Source organism: Myotis myotis, unplaced genomic scaffold (genome assembly GCF_014108235.1).
Source record: "Myotis myotis isolate mMyoMyo1 unplaced genomic scaffold, mMyoMyo1.p scaffold_m19_p_16, whole genome shotgun sequence".
NCBI lineage: Eukaryota > Metazoa > Chordata > Mammalia > Chiroptera > Vespertilionidae > Myotis > Myotis myotis.
Genome location: NW_023416320.1, coordinates 5,422,970 through 5,450,902, shown reverse-complemented (window position 1 = coordinate 5,450,902; position 27,933 = coordinate 5,422,970). Strand labels below are relative to the sequence as shown.

The following is a 27,933-nucleotide window of genomic DNA, read 5'->3' as shown; positions in this document are numbered from 1 at the left end:
CTCCTCCTTCCCTCCTTTCTGAAATTAATAAAAATATATGTTTTTAAAAAAGACTGTCTAGAGGAATAAGGGTTTATTAACCTGGAAAGATAGTTAGGGTGTATTGGCAAATACAAAAGCAGGTTGTAAGGTAGAATGTAATGTATGACCCTCAATTGTGGGGAAGAAAAACTGAAAGTATTTAAAAGTGTTTTAAAAGTATTTATCTCTGGGTCAGGAGATGATGGGGGATTTTCTTCTTGTTCTAAATTTTCTGTTGGGGGAGGTAGTAATAGTTTGTGGTTATGAAAATGGACTTCAGAATCAGCCAGACCTGGTGTTAGTCTATTTTCTGCCACTTGAGAGCTTTGTCACCTCAGTTTCATAATTTGTACAATAGGTGGACGAATAATACCTCCTCTGAGTGTTGTTGAGAAAGTGATGGGGAGCTCTCTCTATGTCAGGTTCTCTGCTAAGCGTTGACTTGCATGTTCCCCCTCACAGTCTCCACTCTACAGAGGAGGAAACTGAGACTCCAAGAGACAAGGGCGCTGGCCCTGTCCTACCTAAAGGACAGGGGGTTACTTGTCCCATTCTTGTCACTTCAGTTCTTTCAAAGTTTGTAAGTCACAGCCTGTTCTCCTGTCACCCACATCTCCCTGCTGACTCATTCTGGACCCGCTTTGACTAAAACCCCCCGACATTTTCATACCGGTCGTGTCTTCTCAATGCCCTAAGCTGTGCTTTCTTTTTTTTTTGGACTTGAGGGAACTTATTATGGAGCAGACAGGTGGAGGAGAAACCTGAGCATTCAAATCATACCATTGACTTGAGGAAGTCCGAGAATATGCCTGGTCATTTGCCAGTGAGAAGTTGTCAGTCACACACTTTTCACCTCAGGAGCCCCAGGGGTAGTAAAATGCATGAGTTTTGCATTTTCCTCACTCAAATAGTGACTTCGCTGATGTGAGAGTGGGGAAGTGGAGCGGCCAGGACGGGTCTGGTGAGGACGTCATTGGCCAGGACTCCTGGTGGAAGCTGAAGGACAGCCGTCATTGGAACAGAGTGCGAAGCACAGGTTCAAGAGCAGGCGCCAGGATGCCTGGCGGATTTGAGTTCAAATCCGTGCTTTGTCTCTCACCCGCTGTGTGAACCTGAATAAATTCTCTGAACTTCATTTTCTCATCCTCCGCATGCAGCTATAGTATTTATTAGTTGGAGGTTTTAGGAAGGTCAGAATGAGATCATGCAACCAAAGGCTCAACCCAGCCCTGGGACCCGTGTTTAGTTGCATCCTCGCTCCCCTGGGAGCACCCCCTTCCCTCTGGTGTGATCGGGTGAATGTTAATGGACAGAGAATCTGGACCCAGAGGCTCCGTGACTGCAGTGGGAAAATCACGTAGCCCAGCTTCTTGGTGCTGCCGGAGACAGACAGAGCTTTGGAAGCCAAAGTGGCCCACCCCATTTTGTATCTTCATTTTTAACAAATTTATTATTTAAAAATGGTAAATACATATTTTTCTTGATTTCAAAGAGGAAGGGAGAGGGAGAGAGAGATAGAAACATCAATGATGAAAGAGAATCATTGATCGGCTGCCTCCTACACGCCCCACACTGGGGATCGAGCCCACAACCTGGACATGTGCCCTGACTGGGAATCCAACTGTGACCTCCTAGTTTGTTTATAGGTTGACATTTAACCACTGAGCAACACTGGCCAGGCTTAAAATTTTATAATTAATGTGTTTGCGGTGGGGAAAAATCAAACTATCCAGGAGCTTATAGAAAAAATAGTAAAAATTCCTTTTCATTACCCTCCAGTCCCATTCACATCTCCAGAGATAGCCACAGTGGAATGTTCCCTGTATCCCTTCCAAGACATTTCACTAGGGATCTGAAACCTGCATGGTCAGACAGAGAGCCTTCCTCACCAAGGCCATGGATGTGCTGTGACTTCAATGTTCACATGACTTTCATGAGGAAAATAAAATGCTCGGTCCACAGGAGAAGAATGGGCTCCACTATCTTTGTGGTTTCTGCCCAGCTCTTCTGCCCAGAGTGGGCGTTAGGACTCTAGATGCCATTTGAAGACGTTGAGAAACCTCTTGACATTTTAGCTTTTCCACGTGCCTACAGCTTCCAACTCAAGTCCCTGAGCTTCTGTTTTGGAGGATGTCACCCTAGGCCAGATCTTTCTCCTGAAGTTGTGGCCCTGTGGGTTAGAACGATTCTTCCTCTTCCAAGGGGAAAGGGGACAGGCCCAGGCGGAAACATGTGTCTGGGTGACAAATTGTATGAGTCAAAGGTACTTGTGCAAATGACCAACCTTATTTTAAAATATAGTCTATCCCCAAAGGAGGAAGGCGGCTGCTTCTGCTTCCCTTATTTTTTAGAGAGTGGATGGGAGTCCTTCAGAGATGGATGGTTAATATTTAAGGGGTGATATTGGCATTACTGCTCCTTTTGACTGCTTAGTTTTATTTATTTTTATTTTTTTGTTAATCCTCACCTGAGGCTATTTTTTTCCATTGATCTTTAGAGAGATTGAAGGGAGGAGGAGAGACAGAAACATTGATGTGATAGAGACACATCGATTGGTTGCCTCCCACACGGGCCCTGACCAGGGCCAGGGATCGGACCTGCAACCGAAGTACGTTTCCTTGACCAGAATCAAATCTGGGACCCTTAAGTCTGCAGGCTGATGCTCTATCCACTGAGCTAAACTGGCTAGGGCTGGCTCCTTAGTTTTATAGAACGTTACTTGGGGTCAATTCAAACGCTTTGGGATTGGTACACAAAAGCTACACGGATTTTCATTTTATAGGTTCTTCCCCAGCCAGCCCCCTAAGACATTTATGTGGCATGCGATTCTAACTAAAGGCAGAGGACAGTGCTTTATACTTAGTAGGCACCTCATTGCTATAGGTTCATTGACTCCAGTTGTATTCTTAGTGACCATTTATTCATTCATTTGCTCATCAATCAAAATGATACTATTTGCTAGGCATTGTGCTATGTGCCATGTATCAGAGTGGACACAAAAGAGGAAGTGACCAGTTGTCCTTAGAGCTGCAGCAGGGAAAGGCTTTTAGCAGAGTAGATATTTGAGAAGGGTTTCACACTAGGAATAGGAGTTTTCCAGGCAAGTGTAGGGGAAAGGCATTTCACAGAAGGGAAGCAGCATGGATCCACATAGGAAATACAGGAGGAGGGGACAAGAGGTCACGGCCCCTAGTGATTGACAGGTTCAGGTGGTCCTATTGGACAAAATCTCCAACACTCATGAGAGAAAGATCTCCTTTTAGTCTATCAAAGTTGAGTTCCACTGAGCCACCGATTTACCCAGCACAGATTCATTCCACACCTATGTGCTTTGCACTGTGCTGGGCGGCGGGAGCATAATGCTGACAATTTGCTTTTGGTGATTTTCCTAAAGGCCCAGTAAACAGTGTTAAAGTTTAACTTGGCAGTGATCACCTTGATCTTCAACCGATGACAAAGCATCTTTCTATTTAAGGGGCAACTACTCACAGTAGATGGCATTATTTATGTTCTCAAAAATGCAAGGAAGAGCTTAACACAGTCTCTTACTACTTGCTCCAAGGACGAATCTAGATATTAATGTGACTTTGCTTTAGCGATTGATGATATGTCAATATGACCAAAGCCTGCCTTGTGACAGATAACTTATGAATGCCGTTATAGAAATCACAGCCATGGCCTGGAACGCCACCCCTTGGTTCAGCCCTTTGTCGCATGAGGGAGAAATGACTCGCAGGGGGTTGCACAAGTTTTATCAGCCTGTGAAGGAGGAACAAGGAGGCTGATGTCCAGGATGCTAATAAATAAAATGTCTGTGTCACAATCAGTTCATCATCAAAACAACAATGGGCTCTGCCCTGAAGTGGGTGTATTGCAATCCTCTCTCTTAACCCCTCCTTTCTCCGCCTCCTCCTCCCCAGCTCCAGGGGTTAAAAGGGCAATAAGCTCAATTCTGAACTCCCTGCCTTTGGTCCTCAGCCTGCCTAGGATCTCTTGTCCACCTTCCTGTTTTCCAAAAAGACACACTCAGTTGCATTCTAGAGTCTTCTTTGAACAGCCCTTTTACTTGCTACTCCAAGTGCCTTTTTGGTAAACAAATCTGCCAGCCCAGATGGGCAATTAGGAATGGAGGGTGACAAGGGTTTGGCGTTATTTCAGCTAATTGCTGTCCTGTGTGAAGGATTGCACCATCTGTGACAGCTGGCCTGAGGGATCATTACTCTTTCAGCAGCAAGTGTCACCTTCCTTGGAGTAGGGGCTTCCCAGGCTGTTTTGACTCCTGTGTCCTACAGACTGTACATCTGAAAAGGCATTGTAGGTACCTCCTTGGCTGTTGTGGAAGTTCAATCGGACAAAGCCATCAAGTTCCTAACATCCGCCTGTCCGATTTAGGTTAAGTGTTTTGTTCTCTCGAACCTGCGTATCCTGGTTTTTGTGCATGGTACCCTGCACTCAACTCCTCCATTCTCTGCGGTGGATGGCACATTGCCTGTAATGCCTGCCTTCCTTCTGTGCCAGTTTTGGAGGTGGAAAAGCGGGTAGTGTGATTTGTACATGGTTACCCCCTCACCCCGAAAAGGTCTGCCAGCCATTAGGTCTTTACTGTCTGGGGCACTGAGCTATGGGACATGCTGCAAGTTCTCCATGGGCTTTTGGGGTACACTGAGTTGTGTTCTCATTTATACTAATGTGGCAAGGACTGCTACCTGGACTATTTAAGCCAAGGTGGGAGGGGTCTCTGGCAGAGGACAGAACAGGCAATTAGATATCCACTCTTTGAGTTCTTAGGAAATAAGCGATTGTAGCAGGGGTGTGTGTGTGTGTGTGTGTTTCTGCCTCAAACTGCCAGGTACAAACCCAGAGAAGGAGGAAGTTAATTCACATTCTTGCTTTCTTCTAAAGGCAAAAAAAATAAAAAAATAAAAAAATCCACCAGTCTGTTCCCAAGGGCTCATTTTCCATCTCTGCTCTGCTCATCAGAGTGGATTGTGAATCTGTACAAAGACCTTGGGGGAGGAATGCTCACTTCTGTGTCCCTGCCTTCCTTCCTGTGCAGTGTGCCACCTCCCTGCTCCCCCAGCCCCAGCCGGCTCTGCCTCTACTCTCAGGACCTTCTGGGGGGGGGGAGGGAGGTTTGTGTTTATAGTGATGCAGCAAGCGGGGCCACACAGGGAAGCTGCAGGGGGTGTCCAAGTTCACATGTCTCACATTCCAGGCGAATGTTTTTGACATTGAGCAATGGCAGGGCTCTGCCAGGCTTAGGTCTGTCCGATTGGAATGCAACCGGAAAGGAAAGTCCCGCAGTGATTCAAATGCTCACCTCCCCACGGCCCTTGCTGGTTTTTACGATTCCTTTTAAATTCTCCGACGACCAAGCAGCCCGGCACTTTTACCAACACCATGGCACTTGTTGGTGCCGATAAGTGCATCTCCCCAAGAGATAGGGATGCAAATCTGAATATTTTGTTGAGTCATGTGTACTCAGCGGCTCTTTCCCCAACATTGCATCAGATCCGAAATCGGCAGCAGCCAGCTCTCTGCTGGATGACACTCATGTCCAGGAAAAACTCGGCTCATTTCTTGAAAAAAATGTACTCTCACTCTCTCCATGGGCCTGCTTGTTATATCCTGTTCTTAAGAAAGCCCAACCCCTGGAAGGGGGGGGGGGGCAAAGGCATAACTCTGCAGATAAGTTGGAAAAATATGGCTATTGGCCTTTCCCACCCACTCCAGTCTCTTAGCAACGGAACAGCTGATGGCTGGGGGAGCCTGCCTGAATTCTTGCCCGAGGTCTGATTTGTTTAAACCTTCCTGCATTCTTGGGTGTGGAGACCCAGGAGTCACGTCCTGAGAGAATTCCCCTGCCCTTCTCGTGACCTCTGCGAATGAGCAGACAGACAAAAATCTCCGAAGGCGATGGGCTTTCTTCTGCAGAATCTGCCTTATCAGGGCCGGGCACTTCCTCTGATTTGGGGAGTAACCACGGGAAAAGTTGTGCACATTTGTACAGAGAGCTGGGCTGGGGTGGGGCTCCAGATAGCGCACTGGGCAGGGGGGATTCTGATGCCCCTTGTTTGAATGGTGACTGTTCTCTTTGCCGGTGGGACCTCAGGCAGGAGCACCCCGATTCTCTCATGGTCACCCAGTGCTGGCTCTCTCCATGGCCAAGTAAGGAGATTGGATTGGATGTTCTCTAAGGTGCCTCTCAGCGCTGAGTCTATGGTGGGGGGTGGTGTTTGTGCGTGCATGCATTTACAAAACTTTATATCACATATCCATCTGATCATCTCTGTCTCTTGAATGTTAAAGTTATTAGTGGTAGAGCAAGAATTTGAGGCGAGGTCTGGCCAAGTCTGAAGTCCTTGTTCTTAACCCCTACCCCATCCCACTAAGATATACACATAGAGGGGCTAGGCAGTTGGTATGTCATGTTCTATCTGTTGATCTTTATCTACATCTATTACTAATCTGTGGGAGTAGGATTGGGAAGTGGCAGAGGACTTCAGCTTTGAGAGAGGTCTGGATTCACATTCCTCTTAACAGTTACATGGCCTCAGTATTCTCAACTGTAAAATGGGAATTAAAAACGCTGTGTGGCCCAGCCAGCATGGCTCAGTGGTGAGCGTCGACCTATGAACCGGGAGGTCACAGTTTGATTCCCAGTCAGGGCACATGCCTGGGTTGTGGGCTCGATCCCCAGTGTGGGGCTGGCAGGAGGCAGCTGATCAATGATTCTCTCTCATCATTGATGTTTCTGTCTCTCTCTCCCTCTTCCTTCCTCTCTGAAATCAATAAAAATATATTACAAAAACAAACAAAACAAAAAAACCCTGTGTGCTCAGGTTGCCCGGAGGATTAGGTGAAGTGATATCTGTAAAAATACCTGGCACATAGTAAGTGCTCAGTAAAAAGGGGAGTGAGGTTGAGATATTGATTGATTGTATAGATTTCTTGATGGTGGAGACTTGCCTTAATTATTATGAAACCCCAACCAATTTTGTGGCACCAAGAAGAAGTTGTGTTTGCTCAGCCAAGCAGATGCAACACACACACACACACAGCAAAGAGTGATGAATTTTGTGACTTCATGTTATTGGAACTTCTTGGTAGGGCTCTGATTTTAGATGACTAAATCATAGCTGAGATAACCAGTGTGATTTGGCTGTGGGTGGCTGTTTGTTACACAACTTGAATGTTTTTCAGTTATTTTCAAAATATGAACAGTTGCTTTCAAAGCACTTTGATTTTTTTTTTGGCTGGATGTTATCAGGATCTCTTTCTCTCTCTGGGTCTTTCCTTTTTATTGAGCATTTGCTATGCAGCAGACACTGTGCCAGCTGTTTTACCTTTATTATTTCAACTAACCTTATAGGAAGGTTTTGTTATTTCCATTACTCAGTTGAGAATCTTGAGGCTCAGAAAGTCTGAGTCATCCAAGACCACTGTTAAGACTACAACTCTTTAATGGCAGAACAAAAATTTGAACTCAGATCCATCCCTCTGAGTAGTAAAATAGGGGCAGAGGCCAGAGACAGCAATCCTTCTCTTGTCTTATTATTGAGCTCACTACTTTGCGGAGAAAAATCTATCTACTTCCTTATTATTTTTAGAGGATCCTGACACTGTTCCTGGCTGTGCTAAGCCCATCATATACTATCTTATTTGATGCTATTAATAATCTGGCAGGGTAGATATTAATATTAGACCTAAATATCAGAAGAGATAATTATTGAGGTATTCATAGTTTAAGTAATAAGTTCTAAGTAATTCAGGCTGTAATTGGCATAATTTAACTTAGGTAGTCAGACTCTCTAGCGAACTCTTATAAGTCTCTACTGATTTTGTTAGTGCCCACAAGGTCATGTGGTCTCCATTTTTCTGGGAACATCCTTATGGCTTATCTAGAACTTAACGTCTACTCTTTTTGGTGGTGCCCATCCCCAGACTCTCCTCATTCCTGAGAATAAATAATGGAAATCGAGGATATGGAAGACATGGAACCATAGGTCAATAGTTTTAATGTTGAAATATTTCTCCAAGAGGTCATCCAGTCCATTGGTCTCCAACTGTGGGGAATGACCTGTGTAGTGGGTTATAAAATCAACTTAGTAGTTCATGACCAACATTTCAAAATCAAAAAAAAAAAAAAATAGAAAACAGAGTGTATCACACTGAAGGTGAGGTCGTGTTGAGAAATAGTTATCTCCGTTTTCTCAGGCTGTGTCCTCTGAGTCACCCTGTGAAATGCATTGCTTATGGAGGACCCCTTTTCACAAAGTTTGGAAGATGTTGGCTTCACTCAATGGTTTTTAAATTTTGTTCCATGGCCTCCAAGGAGGCCTGAGATACCTTAGGGGAGATGGGGATTGGAGAAGTTGAGTAGGAGGAAGAACTTCAGGAATGTCCTCTCTTCTAGCAAAAGTATTTCCATGTTCATCTGGTTTCCATGTTGGATTTTCATGTAGTATTTAATCTTTTTTTTAAAGAAATATTTATTTTATATATATATTTTAAAATTGATTTTAGAGTGAGAGGAAGGGATAGATAGAAACATAAATGAGAGAGAAACATCAGTCAGTTGCCTCCTGCATACTTTCCATCAGGGACTGAGCCCACAACTCATGCATGTGCCCTGACTGGGAATCAAACCAGTGACTTCCTGGTTCATGGGTTGACACTCAACCACGGAGTAACACTAGCTGAGCATATTTAATCTTAAATAAAAAGACTTAACTGGAAAAAATGCATGGACCATTGATTTATCTCATTGGAATTGTGTTGCATTGAGTGTAGATTCATTTTTGTGTGACTTTACGTGGCAACCAATGACCCGCTGTGTGCCCGGCACTGTGAGGGCTGCCATAGACACACAGCAATGTTTTCGCATATTAGGTAGAGTTTATTTTCCTGCTTTTTGCTTTTGGGTTGGCCCTGTAATTTACTTTGCTCAATAGAATGTGGTAGAAGGGATTTGTGCCATTTGAATCTATTCCTCAAGCATGCAGCCTCCATTCTTGGATCCTTGATCCCTGATACCAACATGTAAATAATCCTGGCTAGCCTTCTGGAAGAATACAGACCATGTGGTGAGAGACCCAGGTATCCTAGCTGAGGCCATCCTATACCAACCAACATCTCGCCCATTTGCCATCTGATTGATTGCAGATACACAAATGAACCCCGATGCCCAGCCCAGACTAGAGAAATTGCCTGGTCTACCCACAGAATCATAAGCTCACTTTTAGTGCTTATTGGGTATCAAATTCTAACAGATGCACCCACTTTCCGTACTGCAAATCCCCATTGGAAGACAATGCCATGACCACATCTGATTGACAAAATTAGCTAGAAATGTTAACAAACTAGAATGTGTTCAGATCAGAGCAAGGAGAAGGTGGATAAGAAGTTAAGGAAACTTAACTTGGAAAGTAAGGATGTTTATAGGGGCACAGGCTCTACCTTCTGAGATTTGACAATAGTGGGAGAAGTGGGATGAATTCTTTGTAACTTCTATGGTGAATTAAATGATTGGCTGCAATTTGCATATCATTATCTCTATTCCTGCTGTGGTGGGCAGAGTGTACTCTCCTCTTGAATCCTTTTTTTTTGGACATTGGACTTGGATCTGTGACTTGGTTTGACCAATGAAATGTAGGCAGAAGTTACAGAGTGCCTGTAGTGGACTTACTCTCCTGTATTTCTGCCATCACCATAATAACATCACCATAATAAGCATGTCCCAGTTAGCCTGGTCCCAAAGGAGGATGAGAGAAAAGCAGAGGACAGCCATGCCCACCACCCTGCAGCAGGCAACAGAGCCTTTTCAGCAGCCCATAGGGTCATGAGTGAGAAATCAATGCTTATTGTTATAAGCTCTGAGGGTTTTGGTATTGATTCAGACCCAATCCTATTTGACCAAAATACTTTAGAGATTAAAATTAGGATCAATGAACAGCTGTATCAAGTAAGCAAACTTCCATTGCATTTAAGGAGGGATCTTTTTGCCGAGGAAAAGAGCTGTCCCAAGGTGAAACATACGGTATAATTAGGACTCCCTTCATGGGATATTGAATCATCAGGAAGCATTACATGGTCTTCTTAGAAGGGGGCACACTTTCATTTCGGAGTGAGTAGGATGCTAAGCAATGTGGGGAATGGTTAGGAGGTAATTTCAGTTGTGTTTTAGCCCAAAGGGAGGATGAGCATGGAGGGGTAGGTATGTGTGCAGAGAAGGTGCTGGTTGGGAAGAGTAGAGGCTGTCAGGAGATTTGAATACCCCACTTGGATTTTGGCCTTTGATTTAAACCTGTGTGAGTTCGTTATTTAGCGAGGAACCCCTCCTTCTTATCTCCAAGTTCCATTCATTCCTGAAGATCCTGCTCAAGTCCAATATTCTCTGTGCAAATTTTCCCTGACCTTTTCCAGCCTGCAGGGTCCAACCGATCTCTGAACTCTTTCATCTTGGCTGTCTCAGCTTTTTCCTTGACTTTTTGTTTTAATTTGCATGCTGTCTTAACTTTTTCCTTGACTTTTTTCAGACTGAGACAGATGTTTTCCAGTTGCTCACATAGTATTTCCTCACTGCTCTGTACTGTGCTCATCTCTCCTTAAAATTGTGAGCTGGTTGAAGGCACGGAGTGTGGCTTACTCACCCTGGCGTCCCTCTTATCTCCCGCAGTGCCTGGTACACACTGGAGCTTCAGTAAACATTTCTTGAGTGAGTAGATGTAGATTTCTTTCATCTTTCTGACGCAACTGTCAACTCCTGAATGGCAATTGGTACTTACATCCTCACAGTGTTTCAAGGCCTGTGCATTTATTCAATCAACAAATATTTGATGAATGAGTCTAACCCTGGCTTACAAAACCCTGTGTCACCTGGCTCCTACCTACTCCAATGACATCATCTTGTGTAATTCCCCCTCACTCACTGTCCTGCTCAAGCCACACTGGCCTTTTCTCAGCTCTTTGAACCCTTAAAGCTCATTCTCACTGCAGGGCTTGCCTAGTCTCCTTGGCTGCAGTCTCTTCCCTTTGATCTTCTGTGGAGTCCTCCTTGTCATTCCGATCTCAGTGTAAAGGTCACCTCCTTCAAGAATCCTGTCCTGAATGCTGAGTCCATGGTGCCACCTTGCCTCTCTTCATTACATCTTCAATCCCAGTTCTCTGTGGGACATTCATGAGGTTTTGATAATTTACTTATTTCCTCCCTCTCCTCTTCCTTCCTTCCTTCTTTCCTCCCTTTCTTACTTCCTTCATTAGTATACTTCTTTGTTGATTGATTGTCTCTCTCAGCTAAAATGTAAACTTCATGGTAACAGGTAACTTTTTGGTCTTATTCATTGTTGTATCCCTAATGTATGATAACTATAAATTGAGTGAATGGATGAATGAATGAACAAATGAGTGAATATGGATCCAGTTCTCAGCTGTGCATTGTGAATACAGTAGAAAGAAGACAGACAAGATTCTTGCCTTCAAGTATTTTACAGTTTTTGCTGAGTGAATAATCATATACATGGTATAGCAGAAAAACCATAACCAAATCAGTAAACAACAAACACAAAACAGAACAGACTGGAGTATATGTGGCCCATCTGATGTACTTAGATCTCAGCTTCCTCTGTGAAATGGGAAAAGTAATATTTAGACATATTCATCATGTGCAGTCAAATGTATTAAAGAAGCTTATATTGGTCTACCCATCTGGTCTACTCCAGAGAACTGAACTTCAGCTCCAAGTATGGCTTTGGTGGTTTCAATCCAGTGACGACAATGCTTCTGCTGTAGGTCCTCCTGGAGTGTTAACCGTGGAGGTGGAACTGAGATAGTTCATCAGTACTGCATTGCACCATGGACTTGGATTCCTCTGAAGCTTTAGTATGACCGGGAGGTCTCATTAGCTGCTGTGCCAGCCACTGAAAAAGCATGAAGAGTCAGGACAAGCTGTAGAAGGGCTGGTCTCTGCAGAGGTGCAGTGGAGAACTGCTGGTCATGCCTGAAGTGCCAGCATTGGATGGATTAAAACAGCAACACCATTAGCAGCCACCTGCATGGACACTCGACGGCACTGTTCTGCTCCATTAGCTAGATCTTGTTCACTTCTAACATCCAAAACCAGCATGGCATCCAGTGACCAGGGCTCTGGTCAGGGTGAGTCCAGGTCTTGGGTAGTTCTTTCTGGAGACAGGGTGGTGGGGTGTCTAGGGGGCCAGGTCCCCAGAAGCCCTGGAGAAGGGGTGAGGGGCAAGGGCAAGGACAGTTGCACAACAGAACTCCCAACATTAACTCCTCTCTGATTCTAATCTGTTTTCCCCTCCCCGCTCCACCTACACAGATGTGCCCTTTCAATATTTATTTGCTCGCCTCTGCTGCGTGTGGCAGACTTTGTCTCAAAAGTCAGCCTGATCCCTTTGAAGGTGTTTACTAATTAGATCAGGCGGGGAAGTTGGGCAACTTCAGACATATTTATCCTGGGGAAGGTAGTTCCTGGGCCTGAGACCCCTCACAGCCCTGGGGAGGTCAGCTGCGGGCTCCCTGCTTCCCTTCTTTATCGGAGGAAGTCCCAATGATTGCCCACTGAAGCTGAATGATAGGACATTAGTTCCTGACACGATTCTAAGAGGGATATAAGAGTGACAGGAGCCTGATTGTGGATTAGTCGCGTGCTGGGCTCAATTTGACGTAGGCCACATGAAATCCTTACTCAGCGTGACGCAGCATCTGGGCCATCAGTGTCGGATCTGATGTTGGCTTGAAAGGAAAATTGCTGCTGCGGTAGTTCAAGTTCAATAGACCCTCAGGTCACTGCCTTCAAGCATTTTAAAATAATATTTGCTTTGGGAGAGTCTGTGCACGTGTGTGAGGGTATGTGCTTGAGTGTGCGTGAGTGGGGCATGTGGGTGTATGTTTGATATCTGGCTGGAGAAGCTTTCGGAAGAGGCGAAGTGTAAAGCGAGAGGTAGAACTCTTATATTGTGCTGGGTCTCAAGTCAGCCTCAGACCATGGTCCAGGCTCATTTGATTCCCGACAGCCACTTCGGCTGTTGTCACTGCTCTGATGGACAGAGAGATGGGCTGAGGATGGCTTCAGGGAATGTCTGTCTGTGGTCGTAGAGATCCTTGGCTCAGATGTCTTAGCTTGTTCCAACGGCAAGGCGACACACTTCCTTCTCGTAGATCAGTGGCATGAAGTCCCCTGGAGGGCACTGAAAACCATGTTGGGAATGAAGCCTGCCAGCCGGTGACAGAAATGCAGGTGTCCACAGGCTGTGCTTGGCATGGCCTTCCTCTCCCCCACAGAGCCGAGAGCACCCTCCTCCCTGATCATGTGTTTGCCATGGCCCATAATTTACAGTTTCTTTTAAAATACATAGATAGTTTTAAATTGATTTCAGAAGGGAAGGGAGAGGGAGAGGGGGAGAGAGAGAGAGAGAGAAAGATCAATGATGAAAGAGAATTATTGATCGGCTGCCTCCTGTAGGCCCCACACTGGGAATGGAGCCCTCAGCCCCGGCATGTGCCTGACCGGAATCTAGTCATGACCTCCTGGTTCATAGGTGGATGGTCAACCACTGAGAACCACCAGCCAGGCAATTTACAGTTTCTTGGTAAGTTTACTATTAGGCTGGAAGCACCTTAGCCTTATAACTCAGTACCTCACTGTTCCTGGATTAGCAAGGGGTATGAGATGGACCAAATGGGCACATCTCACAGGCAGATCCAGGCTTATTAAAGAACGGCCTCTGTTAATAAATGGAAAGCAGGTTGTCCAAGTTCGAGTTGGATGGAGAGTCCTGGGGGCAGCAGGGTAGTGGGGGCCGAGCCAGCAGTACCGGCATCCATCTTCCCATTCGGGGAGGCTGGCTTCCCCTTCCCTCTCTCTGCCACCTTCATGCTGGTGTTACTCTGCTTCCTGATTTTGCATAAATCTGAATGTGGATTAACGACCTTCTCATGTTTCTGGGGTTTGGCAGTAGAGCTTAGTAGTCAGAGCTTCTAGGACTAAACGACCTGAAACTGAATTCTGTGTCCACCACGAACAGGCTGAGTGGCCTTGGGGAAGTCACTGGTCTCTCTGTTGCCCCTCGTCAGTGTCTTCAGTGGTCCAGTGGAGGTGATGTCATTATGTGATAGGTTGTGGTGAGGAGCAGATGAGAATCTGTGCAGAGGCCCGAGGAGAGGGTCCGGCTCAGTGTCATGCTCAGAAATGTGAGCTATTCCTTCCTGCAACACAGGGCTGTGCCCTTCCATTTCACACGCAGCTGGGGAGGCCTGGAGGAAATGATCCGCAGAGCCCGACCCCCTAGACGGCAGTTATTACTGTCATTATTATTGGCTCCCCAGAACAGATCAGAAGGACAAAAGATTTTGCAACTTCCTAAGGGATTGCACAAATAAAATGACTCAGAATTAAGCTTTGAGAATACCTTGACTATTTCACTCTCAAGGGCTATGAGTCTCATATACTTTTGAGGACAAAAGACCCAGCAAGGGAATCTCTCTTTTTAATGCTTAATTTCTGAGACACACCTTTTTCCTGAGGACTGACAGCAGGAAGGATCTCTCACTTCAGAAAAGACCTTCTTTCTGTGCTCAGGGCCTTAGAATTACCTCATGTCAAAGATGCCAAAACTTCGGGCAGCAACATCACCACTGCAGGAATTTTACACCAAGCTCTTCCAATCCCATTACTCTACAAATTTTTATCATATTCGTAATAGGTAAATTTATGAGTATATAACTGTTATAATTTGTTATATATTTAAACAAAAAATGCAATTCTATCCCAACTATTATTTTGAAATCTTTTTTTCCACTTAATAATATATCATAAACTTCCTGTCAGATCAATGAACTATTTTTAAACCATTTTGAATGGCTGCTAAGTATTACATAATGTGAATATATCAGAGTGTCCTTAACCAAATCCCCATTTGTAGACCTATAGGCTGTTTCTAATATTTCCTCATTAAAAACAACTCTGTGATGAACATAGATACACCAAATTGTGAGCATGAAATAAATCACTAGTACTGGTCTTTCTAATTTAAAGGACATGCCTTTTTTAAGGCTTTTGCTAAGTACTGCCTAGTTGTCCTTCCAAAAGGCTTTACCAAGTCTCTCCAAAAATCTATGACCATACTTCCCATTTTTTAAACTTCTTGACACACATAAAAAAGGATACAGGGCAGAGAGGAGAATCTGCTCAAAGGGACCAACTTCCCTGGGGCTTCAGGGTTAAGGGGAGCAGTGTCCCACATGCCCTTGACTTGTTCCATGTGTCCCAGTGTTCTGCTCCATACTGTTGGGCTGTTCTATCTATCAGTCTTCATACCTCCCAATGACACTGGATTCTGGTTTCAGAAAGAAGCCATTTTTCTTAGGGAACGAGGCTAAATGGTGGTGTTGGCAGGGGAGTGGAGAAAAGACAGATGGGGCCAGGGTGGAGGGGTGGGCAACAGGTGAAGAGGTGTCGATCTATGAGCTTTTCATGAGGCATAACCAGCTATTGTGGCTTAAAACTCCAGCACAATTTTCAGGCAATACTTTCTAAGAAGTCCCTAGTTTTGTTGGAGGCTAACTACGGATCATTCTCTGCATGATCGTGGAACTCTATGGATCTGAGTAAAGAGTAATGAGGAAGGATAACGTATTGGGGATTTCTAAGACCTGGGAAACACAGAAAGGAATCCGGCCCAACCTTTCTGTTGGGCCGGATTCCTTTCTGTTGAGCCTTTATTATAGAGCTGATGGCAATAGCTGGTCTTTATGAAGGCGACTGTGGCTTATAAAGCTTTTATGAAATCTCTGTCACCCCTTTGGTAAGTCCTGTGTCATGCAGAAGAGTGCTGAGTACATGGCCCACCCCGCCTATGACTTCTCCCAGGTTTCTGCCACTGCCAGGGAGGGGAACTCAGCATTTTTTGGCTCTTGCCAAGAAACCAAATCATTGAAGCTATGAGACTTGTTCCCAATGGTAAGATCTTGTTTGATGAGAATGTAGCTTTCTGTCATTCTGGTGCGTACTGGCTTGGGTAAGGTCTCCCTAGCACCTGCTGGAATTTGATGAGTGAAGGGTAATTCTCAGATTTAAGGTCTTGGTTATATGACTTTTGTTTCTGGGATTTTGAAGCCTGAGTGTATGCTCCAAGGCTAAGTGGTCACTTGCAATTCATTTACAACTAAGGCAGCTTTGATAGTGGTATTCAACTCCATTCTCCCTTTTTCTCCAAGATCATTGATGAACTTCCCCCTCTTTAATCACCTAGACTGTAATGGTTCTGGTTTTCTAAACCTCTGGTTGCTGTGAGCCTCTGTTAATCACGTACCTGCCCTCTTTCCTCCTATTCTTTTTCTTCACGTTACTTGAAAGCAAAAACTCAGAATGACATATTAAGTACCTCAGGCACTTCATTCAATGACAAAGAATCAACGGTGCATGGCCTGATCTTTGATTCCATCTCATGATGATTAGGTAGGCTTTTCTGCTGCCATTGTCTTTGTAGCTTGGTTGCCATTGTTTACTTTCTGGGAATCTTGGAGATGAAAAGAATGTTAAGCTACCCGCTAGCCCAGCCACTGGCTTTCAAATCACCTCCCTGATTACCTGTCCGTCTTTACAGGATGGTGCTTCTCACCTTGAATGACTACTATGTTCCAGCCTTTCACTCCTGCCTTAGAAAGGTGGCCCAGCCAATTAAACCCTGATTGATGCCTTTTCTTTCAATACTTGTCATCAGGAATAGGCCTCAACACCAAAGGTTTCTGCTAACCTTTGCTGTTGATAGTTTGTGTTTTTTTTAATATGTTTAATTGATTTCAGAGAGGAGGGGAGAGGGAGAGAGAGAGGGGGATAGAAACATCAATGATGAGAGAGAAGCATCAATTGGCTACCTCCTGCACACCCCCTACTGGGGATTGAGCCCACAACCTGGGCATGTGCCATGATTTAGAATTGAACCTTGACCTCCTGGTTCTTAGGTAGACACTCAGCCACTGAGTTACACCAGCCGGGCATGCAGTTGATAATCTTGATGTAAGCTAGGTCATGTCTTTGTCCTTCAGTAGTAGCAAGAGTGTCAGTTTGAGGAGGAAGTAAAATGATTGTCATGCTGAGATCTCTGCAAAGACTGATGTGATAATCACCACACAGGGCAATGAGTATTTTTTCAGAATAACAATGATGATAAAATCAATGGTGAAAACATTAGTAAAGATTAAATGGCCATTTGGGCTTTGGTTATTCACTAGGAGAAGAAATTTTTATTGAATGGCAGCGGGGGGCCGGAGGTTGGGGTAAAACTACCAGTTTTCTTAATCAAGGAGTGACCTCTTCTGGGGAAAGGGAGCACTGGGGGCTGAGAACATCTGCACCCAGACAAGCAAGCTGTGCTAACGCGGATGGTCCCCGGGGGAGAAACTCTCAGGGTAGATGTCACCCTGGGCGACCAAGTGGAAAAGAAAAAGGGACGAACTGAAACCAAAAATGACTTTCCCAGTAGCTTTCTCAGGGAGAGCACGCATAGCGAGAGCCAGGGAAGTCACGTGGGCCTGTTCCATGCACCGTGGCGGGGCCTCTGGCCAAGCACGCTGCCCCGATCCTGGAACCTGAGACCAGCCTTTCGGGTGAATGGTTTAAGGAAGGTCCAGATGGGAAGTGTATCTTTGTCTATTCCTAACTAGACGAGAAAAGAAAGGCAATGTGCCAAGCAAGGCTCAAAGAGCAGTGAGGTCGAGAAGAGCCAGGGGCTTTGGCTCCGTGGTCCTTTGGGAGCAGGTAAGGGGCAAGCCCCTACTGTAGTCCTGACAATCAGACTGGGAGTGATGAAAACCAAAAAAGATGCTTTTTCTCCCCACTGAATGTCACCAACTTCTTCTGAAATTCAAGGTCTTGGAAAGAGGAAGGAAATCTTTTAGGAAGCCTTCCTGGTGGCTCCAGCCCCGATGCACCCCTCTCTTCTGGTGCCTGGACGACTTAAGCTGCGCTGGCTGGTGGAGCATTTAATCAGACATGGTTTGTGGGGCAGTGTTGCACATCACGTTTCCAAAGCCACAGGCCACGGCTTCCACATAGACCCCTGGGCGGCAAGGATTCAGGGTTAATGAAAATCATATTATCCTACCCCTTGTGAAGCGGGATTTGGAAGAGCTGGAATCAGAGAAGGGAAAGGACTTGCCCAAGGGCTCCCGTTCAGACTAGATTTTTCTGACCATCCTCTCCTAACAGTCAGTAGTGACTCCTCCACTATCCTCTAAGTCACCACCGTCTACTAAATTGATTGGTAATATTAATCATACCTGCATGCTAGATTGATTAGTAACAGGAGATCAACAGTTTGTTAAGCATTTACTGCTTTCAAGTCTCTGTTCATTCATTTATTCAGCAAATATTGATTGAGTGCCTACAATGTGCTAGAAGCTGGGGACATGGTACAGTCATCTCTTGGTATCCACGGGAGTCAGTTCCAGCATCGGCCAGAGATACCCACATCTATAGATACTCAAGTCCCTTATAAAAAATGGCATAACAGCCCAACAAGTGTGGCTCAATGGTAGAGCATCAAACTATTAACCAGAAGGTCACAGTTCGATTCCGGTCAGGGCACATGCCCAGGTTGCGGGCTCAATTTCCAGTGTATGGCGTATAGGAGGCAGCTGATCAATGATTCTTTCTCATCATTGATGTTTCAATCTCTCTCTCCCTCTCCCTTCCTCTCTGAAATCGATAAAAAAATATATACATATATTTTTAAATGGTATAACATTTGCATATAGCCCATGCACATCCTCCTATAGTCTTTAAATCATCTCTAGATTACTTACAATACCTAAAACAATGTGAGAGCTGTGCAAATACTGGTTCCACTGTTTTGTTTAGTGAATAATGACAATAAAAAAGTCTGTACATGTTCATTACAGATGCAACCATTGTGAGCCTTCATAGTCCACATATAGTTAAGCCTAACAACAATGTAACCTTTTATTTTTTAGACCATTTTTGATCTGCGGCTGGTTGAATCGATGGATGCGGCACCTGAGAATGTAGAGGGCAGACTTCAGTAAGTAAAACATTATAAGCTCAGGTATTTTCAAAATTTTTATCAACAGTGATCAAACTAAAACTGTGCAGCCTCTGAAGACAAGGGTTCTGGTGCAGTGAGAGACTACAGTGGAAGGGTGGGGTTGTTAGTCCAGGAGAGCTTCCTGCAGGAAGTGGCCATTCTCTTCATATCGTTGCTCAGACCTAACGTCTCCCACTCCTCCTTGCCTTCTCTTTTTGATAGTTTCCCTGATTGCATCCTGTCCACCAGCAATGTGGTGGGCTCTGCCCCTGAAATATGTCCAGATCCACTTTCTTCTCACTCTTGCAGTTTTCCTTTGCACCCAAGCGCCCCTGTTGTTGGCACATGGTCTCTCTGCTTTTGCCCTTGCCTCCTCATGATCGAATGTGTTCGGACAATTCTGGATGAAAAATTCTGGATGAAACTAGCCCTAGCCAGTTTGGCACAGTGGCTACAGCATCAGCCTGTGGACCAAAGGGTCCTGGGTTTGATTCTAGTCAAGGGCACGTACTTTGGTTGCAGGCTCCTCCCTAGTGGGGTCTTGTGCAGGAGGCAACCAATTGATGTGTTTCTTTCACACCGATGTTTCTCTCTGTCTTTCTCTCTCTCTTCTACTCTCCCTAAAAATCAATGGAAAAATATCCTCGGGTGAGGATTAACAAACAAACAAGCAACAACAAAAAAAATGTGTACACCTTGTACAGCAGGACTTCTCAGAGGCTTTCATCGGCTAATCAGCACAGTGAATCTCTAATAGAGTGATACAGTATATAGCATGTTACTGACATATTTGATCACATGGAAAGCCTTCTGGATAACCCAGAAATTGTCTATGAAAACATATTATATAAATTATTACTATCCCACATGATGACATATGGGAAGTGGAGCCACTCCCAAGTTCGCTGAACCGGGAGTCAGGTTGCCCGAGTTCTAGCTGCGTTAGCTTTTTCTGAGCCGAGTGGCCATGGGCAAGCGATTTAACTTTTCTGTGCTCAGTTTCCTCCACCCCATGACATACAGATCATAATTCCTGTTCTTTCTACTTTGCCAAGCTCTTCAGAGAATCAAATGAGATAATGGACATTGAAAAAGGGGCATCCCCTCCCCCTCTTCCCCCCCCGTAAACCAAAGCAAAACAAAACCTAATACCACTATGGTGCCACCACGGGCTCCTGAAAATACATTAATATTTCCGGTGACAACGTCTCTGCACTTAATCGTAATCAATGAGCAACAAATTAACATTTGGCTTATTTATTTGAGCAACTGGGAGTCAAACCCAGGGAGTTGCTGGCTTTTGGCTAGAAATCAAACAAAACAGAGAGTTAATTGGAGCTAAGGCTGCAGAGCATGCCAGCCCGTGTTGTGCATGGACATAGGCAAGAAAAGCCAGTTGTTGGACAGCATAGCCCGAAGAATGAAAAGAGCCCAGATTATGTGACTTGGGATGGGGAGATAAGAAGACCTGAAAATACCACACTGTAGGGAAAAGGCTATAAAACTGCAATGATACTGATAAAGAATTTATTGTCACCTTAGCTAATGGTGGTGACACGTGCTCCACGCAGAATCATTGAATGGCATTGTGTGTGGTGATTCAGGGATGGTCAGTGGGGCAGCTTGGGCACTCTAAGCTGGCAGAGTTCTGTCGGTCTTTGTAAAGTGCCCATTCAGAGTATCTAGGTCATACTACGTCAGCAAACTCTGCCAATGTCCCCTTCCGGACCCAAACCCTGCCAGGATCTCTTTCTCTCTAGGGTTTTCGGTTGGGACTGAATATATGACCTTGAGCTTAGGACTTTGACCTCTAAGACTAATTCACACTCAACAAATACATCTTGATATATTTGTGGGCCAAGCCTTTGATGACAACAATGATGATGACAACAATGATGATGACAACAATGATGATGACAACAATGATGATGACAGAATAAATAATGATAATAAAAAACATAGCATCTGGCCAGGTCAGTGTGGCTCAATAGTTAAGTATCGACCCATGAACCAGGAGGTCACGGTTCGATTCCAAATCAGGGTGCATGCCCAGGTTGTGAGCTCCATCCCTAGTAGTAGGGGGCATGCAGGAGGCAATTGATGAATGATTACCTCTCATTGATGTTTCTATCTCTCTCTCCCTCTCCATTCCGCTCTCTGAAATAAATAAAAACATATAAAAATATATATATAGCATCCATATGGCAGCTTAAAAGCCACTCATATCCAAGCCCTTCAAAATATAACCTGAAGTTGGTATTGATATCCCCACTGAACTGAAAGGAGAACCTGCAATCCAACAAATTATCAGAGGTCACATGGCCAGAGGGAGCCAGGCTGGGGCAGGAACCTGATAGTTTGTCCCTCCATCTTACTATCTTTGTTTTACATGACGATGCTTCTCTGGCCACCACTCAAGGAAGTCAGTAACCCTTCTTGGCACTCAGTCTTGGAAAAACTCTTGCTGGAGTCTCTCACACCTGGAATAAGTCCCATTGCATAAGAGGTTTTGTGTTGGGGTGCTTTTGTAGGGCAAGATGATCTAGCTGATAGCAGAGTTGAGCTGTCACCAAATCTCTTACTGCTCATCAGAGAGTTTAGTTGGAGAGGCAACATACATTACAAATCACTTGGGCTCCCAAATCTGGCACTTACTAACTGTGTAACTGAATATGTTTGTGGCTCAGTTTTTCCACCTGTACGATAGAGCTTAGAATATTAGCCTGGCGGGGTTGTTGTGAAGCTTACGTGAATATATGTAAAGCACTTGCAACGGCCCCAGTAGGCATTAGCCACATTGTCCGACACACATAACACGGGCTGTATACTCTTTGTTTCCCTGGTATCTTGTTATTCTCGCTTTCCCCTAACTCATCATCCAACAGTAATTATGTGTCTCCACTAGACTGAGAAGTCTTGAAGAGAGAGCGCTAGTCAGATTCATGTCTGTATCTCTAGTGTCTGGTACATAGAAAGTCCCAAAGAATATTGTTAACTAAATGTGCGGATGAATAAATACACAAATAGCTGTTCAGTGTAGCCAATTTAGAAGAATTAGATGAACTACTTCCATTACTTGTTTCTGGAAATGATTTACAGTTATAATTTCTTCTGACACAATAAAAAAAAAACCCCGAACACACAAGTAGGTGGATATCTTCATAAAGACTTGCCCTTCCTGTACTCACACTTTGACCAATATGTCTTAAAAAGGAGCCAGTACTCATTGGCCAAATTCTCTGCAGTTAATTCTGTGTGTTATCTAGAATGTTCCCTGATTAGGTATTGATCCATGGGGACAGAGGCTATGCTTTGTGTTCTCTTATATCCCCAACACCCAGGAACCGCTACTGTCAGCGTCTGTTGTAAATAAATGACCAGTGGCTGTTCTTTCATTTTTGCTACACATCCATTGATCAGGAAGTTTCATGCCAAAGTGCTTTCTCCACCCACACACAAACCTGAAGATTGAGGTGTCAGTGTCCTGGGAGAGAACTCAATAGACTTCAAAAGGTTTCTGTTTGCACAAAGCTATTTACCAGGATTACTGAGCAAACAGGAGAAATGGAACAAAACGATAAACACAATCTGTGCTGCTTTCCTGTGGGATTTTCTTTCAGGGTATGTCCAGTAACTGGCGGAATTGACTTCTTGGAGGAAAGAGGAGAGGAAGGGAAATAGACACGTTATCATGTACCTCTATCTCCTGTGGGTTTTGTGGCTCTAGCTGACCATGACTCTGCCCCGCCTTTGCTAATCACTTCTTTTTTGGACTGACCTACAGTTGGGTACATAGACCCATGGCATTCCCTGGAAACACGGTGAGGTTGAGGCCGGGGAGTATGGTTTCGAGTGGAGTGACCTGGCCTTTCTCAGAAATGAGGATTTGTTAAGTAACCGAATCCAGATGGCAGCACAGCCAGGGGGCAGGGAGCACTGGTTGGGCTCAGCTTATCAGCGTTGGCACCTTAATTGACGGGAACAGAAAGGGACACAAATATTTGGGTAGCTGCTGGGTTTCTCACAGCTAGGAGGACCACAGCTTACAAAACAATCTAGCAGCTCCTTTAGTTTGAGGTGAACATTATTGTCCCCATGAACAGATGAGGAAACTGAGTCTCAGGTTCCCTGGCCAAACAGTGGCAGAGTCTGGATCCAAATTCTGAGCTTTTGATGCCACATCCTGAGCTCTTTCCCTACAGGAAGATTCTAGGGAGCCTCCACTTCTCCCAGCCCCCACCTCAGGGATTGGGTATATTTGGCTCATTGTCATTATCTAATTACTCGTGTGCTCTGAAGCTTGCCTTCATCTCTGGGCAGCTCTGGGATACAGACTCATTCAATAGTGACAATAGATGTTGTTGTTGTTTTTTTCTGGGGTTTGAGAAGCACAGCTTAGTGAGAAGATGACCCAGGGGCTTTAGAACCCCCGGAATCATAACAACTTATGAACATAGAGCACTTCCTGAAGTTTCTACACGCAGGAGCTCACTCTTCCTTGCAATAACCTTGTGAAGGACGCATCATTGCTATATCCATTTTACAGATGGAGAGACTGAGGCTTGGAGAGATTGACGTGTTCCAGATTGCACAGCTGGAAAGAATTAGAGCTGGGAATTGACTTGAGGCAGCTAGCGTGCTTAATCCCGACTCTGCAAATACTTAACAGACTAGGACAATGCCCATGGTTCTCAAAGTGGTCCTCTGACCAGCCACATTGGCATCAACCAGAAGCTTGTCACCCTAGACCTACTGAGGCGGAAACTCTGGAGGTAGGCATAGCTATCTGGGCTGTAGCAGCCTTCCCGTGTAACCTGTACTGAAATATTTGAGTCTGCTATACTGCTGTGCTCCGAGGGAAGAAGGGACTTACACAGAACACTGTGGGCACCGGGTGAGCTTCGTCTTGGGAAGATGTTTTTCCGAGAGGTACTGTTGTTTTAGGTTGTGGACCACACCCCAGGGAGTAGAGTAGAAACAGAATCTCTCCAGAGAGAGGATTTGATAAGAGAAGGTGGGAAGAGGTGACATGCCAGCGCCCTTCCAAGAATATGCTGTGTTTGTAGAACAGGTATTGTTTATCCACTAAAGCTCACTGAGGTTAGGTGACATGGCCGAGGTTATGCAAATAGTGACAAACAATGAACTCAAACCCAGGCCTCTTTCTACAGAATGTCACCCCGCATTGCCTCCTAGATGAGTCCTAAAAATTTCAGAGACTCCCTCTGACTCATGAGAAATTCTCCCCAGTCACAATCTTCCCCTGAAAAGATAACCTGGAATGAGGGGAAGAATTAAAACAATAGTAGGATGATGGTCCCAGGAACGGGTAAAGGTTAGGGGAGGGGTTCAGAGAAGGGCAGAAAGGAGACTGGAATGACTTCATGGTACCATTCCACAGATGACTGTCTCCTCATGTTGACCACTATAGGCCGATGCCTTTCCAAAGAGGACAAAAGGCACGGTGAGGGTAGAAAGAGGCCTGTCTCTGACATCTTTTTTGGAAGTTGAAATTCTAGGAGTGTGTTCATGTTAACATGGTTCTTAGGAAAGAGTGTGGGGCAAAGGCTGTCAACAAGGACTTTCAAGGGGGTTGGAGCTGTTTTAGAATCAACTGTGGAGTAAGGGCCATGGTGAGGTCTGGAGAAAAACACCCTGAGGGTTGATCTTATCAGCACTCCCCCATGTTTCTGCTGTCAGCAGAAAATGAACATGCCCATCTAGAGATGCCTAGAAGGAACCAGAAATCACCCAGGTGACACATGCAGAAAGAGGGGCGTGTGCCAAAGCTAGGAAGGGGCTTCCCCTCTCAGGAGAGCGTGAAGAGATTTCAGTGAATGCATTCATGTTAGCTCAGTATTTTGATCTTTCACACCTTCCTCTTAATATATACTTGTATCTCCTCGAGTTTCTGCCCAGGTATCCATCCCTGCAAAAAACATAGCTCCCTAAGAGTCAGAGCAGACTTCAATGTTTTATATTTTCATAATTTAATAAACCAACCTCCCCACCTAAACTTGACCCCCCTTTTTTCTCCTTCTCTAGTATCCTATATTTTCAGCATTTTCTTGCACAACTGATAATCTTATCTATCTATCTATCTATCTATCTATCTATCTATCTATCTATCTATACACATAGGCCTGACCATGCCCATTCTCAGCAATACTGGAAATCAAGACAGTGTGCTTCCTTTAATCCTCTCCCTGGGCAGTTCCTATGACTGTTCACGCCCCACTATTAGCATGCCAACAAAATAATAGGGATCTTCAGAAAACGTTAAAGAGAAATGGTTTAAATGCAGCAAAACCTTGGAAGTATTCGTTAACAAGCATTTAATGAGATAATTATAAAACTTTTCCACTTAAGTCATAGCTCAAAAAGTCTAGACACCCTTTCTAGGTATCACATTATTAATCTGGTTTAAATGAAACACTGAAAAATATTTCTCTGAACAAATTATAATCCTGAACCCTTCATGATATCAGTTTTGTTGACTCCCATTGTTGGGCCAAAATGGGGAATTTTATGCTCAATTCTGGGGTCTCCCTAGGAAGAAGATAGACTGACAGAGTGGTCGTCTAATCTGTGTTGAATCTGATGTCTGTCACTTAATAGCTGTGACACACTGGGAAAATACTCACTATCTCTAACCCTCCATTTTCTCACCTGAAAAATGGGGCAGTGGTGGAGGGTAGTTTTGGCACAGTGTCTGCAACAAAGTAAGGATGCAGTACATGCCACCTCTAATTGCTTTGGTCAACATGTTAGTCTCCAGGCTGCCCTTGAAATGAGCACCTTTTACAAAGATAGCTGTAGTTGTTATCTTTAAGAAGTGGATGATGCCATGTGGGAGACACAATGTCAGTCTATCCAACAGTCAGCCAGGAGTGGTGAGGCACCGTTTGTATTCTTGGCATCGTGCTGGGCAACGGCATTATATTCTGAACCTGATGGAGCCTTTCAGGTTGCTAAAAATAACTCTACCCTGTCAATTAAGGGTGGTTAAGAAATACCCAAGGAACTGATGTCTATTTGTTTTGCAGTAATGAGGTTCTTTGGGTTGGATTGTCTGATCATGTCACTTAAAATGGTCACCTCAGGTTGCCTGAATTGATCCTCTCCTGCAGTTGGCGGTGAACCATGGATATACTAGTAGATAACATGGCAGCATAGAGAACGTGGAAGACTAGGAGCTGGGCAGTGTTGGTCTTGACCATGCCTATCCGCACATCATCACCGCTGGCAAGTCACCTCACCATTCTGGGACTCCTAATCTCTAAAGTAAGCATGTAAATAGCCACCCATGTCAGTTAGTTGGTTATTTCAGAGTAAAAGATGAAATGATTTTATTGTGGTCTTTATTGAGAGTTCTTTCAGATGCTAGAAATTTCCTGGGTCAAGGAATAAGAGAATGATTTTTCTTTCCTGATCAATTCTTTCCAATTCCCTGAATAAAAATCAAACTAAATGTAAGAGGAGATATTAAAAATGGCTCTTACTTGATCACCTGGAAGTCCGAATGGACTAATGTGGAAGTTCAGGTCCTTGGAGAAGCACACACTAAGACAGGATTAGATTCCCAAGAAATTTCCTGGGGGGAATACCTATGAAGAAAGAGGGAGGAAGTAGGAGGAGGCAAGGAGAGCCTTCAGATAGGATGCAGGTCCCACACTTGTGAAAGGAAAGGAGGAAGGAGCAAGAGTCTCAGGTTGGAATGCACTTCTAAAATTTAGTATTTGGCTAGGTCGATGAGAGTTCTTGAGCCAAAATTGCCACCTGGCCATGATGGCTCAGTGGTTGAGTGTTGACCTATGAACCAGGAGGTCACTGATTCCTGGACAGAGCACATGCCTGGGTTTCAGGCTCGATTCCTAGTGGGAGTGTGCAGGAGGCAGCCTCTCATCGTTGATGTTTCTATCTCTTTCTCCCTCTCTGAAATCAATAAAAAAATATTTTTTAAAATTGCCCACAAGAGCAGTTCCGTGTCTCACAGACGTGGCCCTGGACTAGCTCCCTTCCCATGCTTAGTCACTGACAGGGAGCAGCCTGAGGGAAGTGTGGCCTTGGTTTGGACACAGTAGTGTCTGGAACATCAGTCAGCTGGGCTACGCATCGCAGGAGACCTGAGCAGTGTGTCTTCGTGGCCGCCCACCGAACTGTCCGAGATTTCTTCTGTAAAACACAGATCTTAAGGAGTTTGAAAAACAACCAGATGATTTGTAATAATGTATTTTTTCTACCCTAAATCAATGTCTCATTCTCCCTTTTGACTTTCACTTCCCCCTCTGTTTCAACTAGACCAATCAAGTTGAGCCCCACCCAACTTTGTGGAGTTCCTCATGTGACAATTTTAACAAGTCGACATGTGAATCAGCCACATGAACTTTCTTTGTTTTACCTTCTCAATGAGTTACGATATACTCTCTTGGGTTTCAGATGTTGTCCCGCTATAGTCTCTGCTGGGGTATTTCAGAATTTCTTTGTGTACACTATATTATTTTCCTAAAATTGAAAAAATGATGAATAAGGAAACATATCAAGATATAAGTTTTTAGAACTGGTCTAATCAGTTACCTTTAAGGGTTTATAATTCACAAAGTATTAGGTTCATGTCCCTTGGACTGCTTTATTCTGTTTTGCAACAGGGACTCACAGCAGTTTTCCAGCTCTCCAACTTCACCCCACATCACCCCCATCTTTCTTGTGACAAGCTTGTACTGTATACAGCATGGATACACTGAACAGAGAGGATTCACATCCTGGGTGAGACAGATGGGATGGTGAGAGATTTTATGCTTCTCAGAGGGCATGCGATTGAAAACTTATGAATTGTTTACTTCTGGAA

At 44.6% G+C, this 27,933-nt stretch overlaps 1 pseudogene; it reads left to right on the top strand.

Moving 5' to 3' along the window:
- Positions 1-27,933, top strand: part of LOC118670595 — a 318,393-nt pseudogene that overhangs the window by 241,701 nt on the left and 48,759 nt on the right.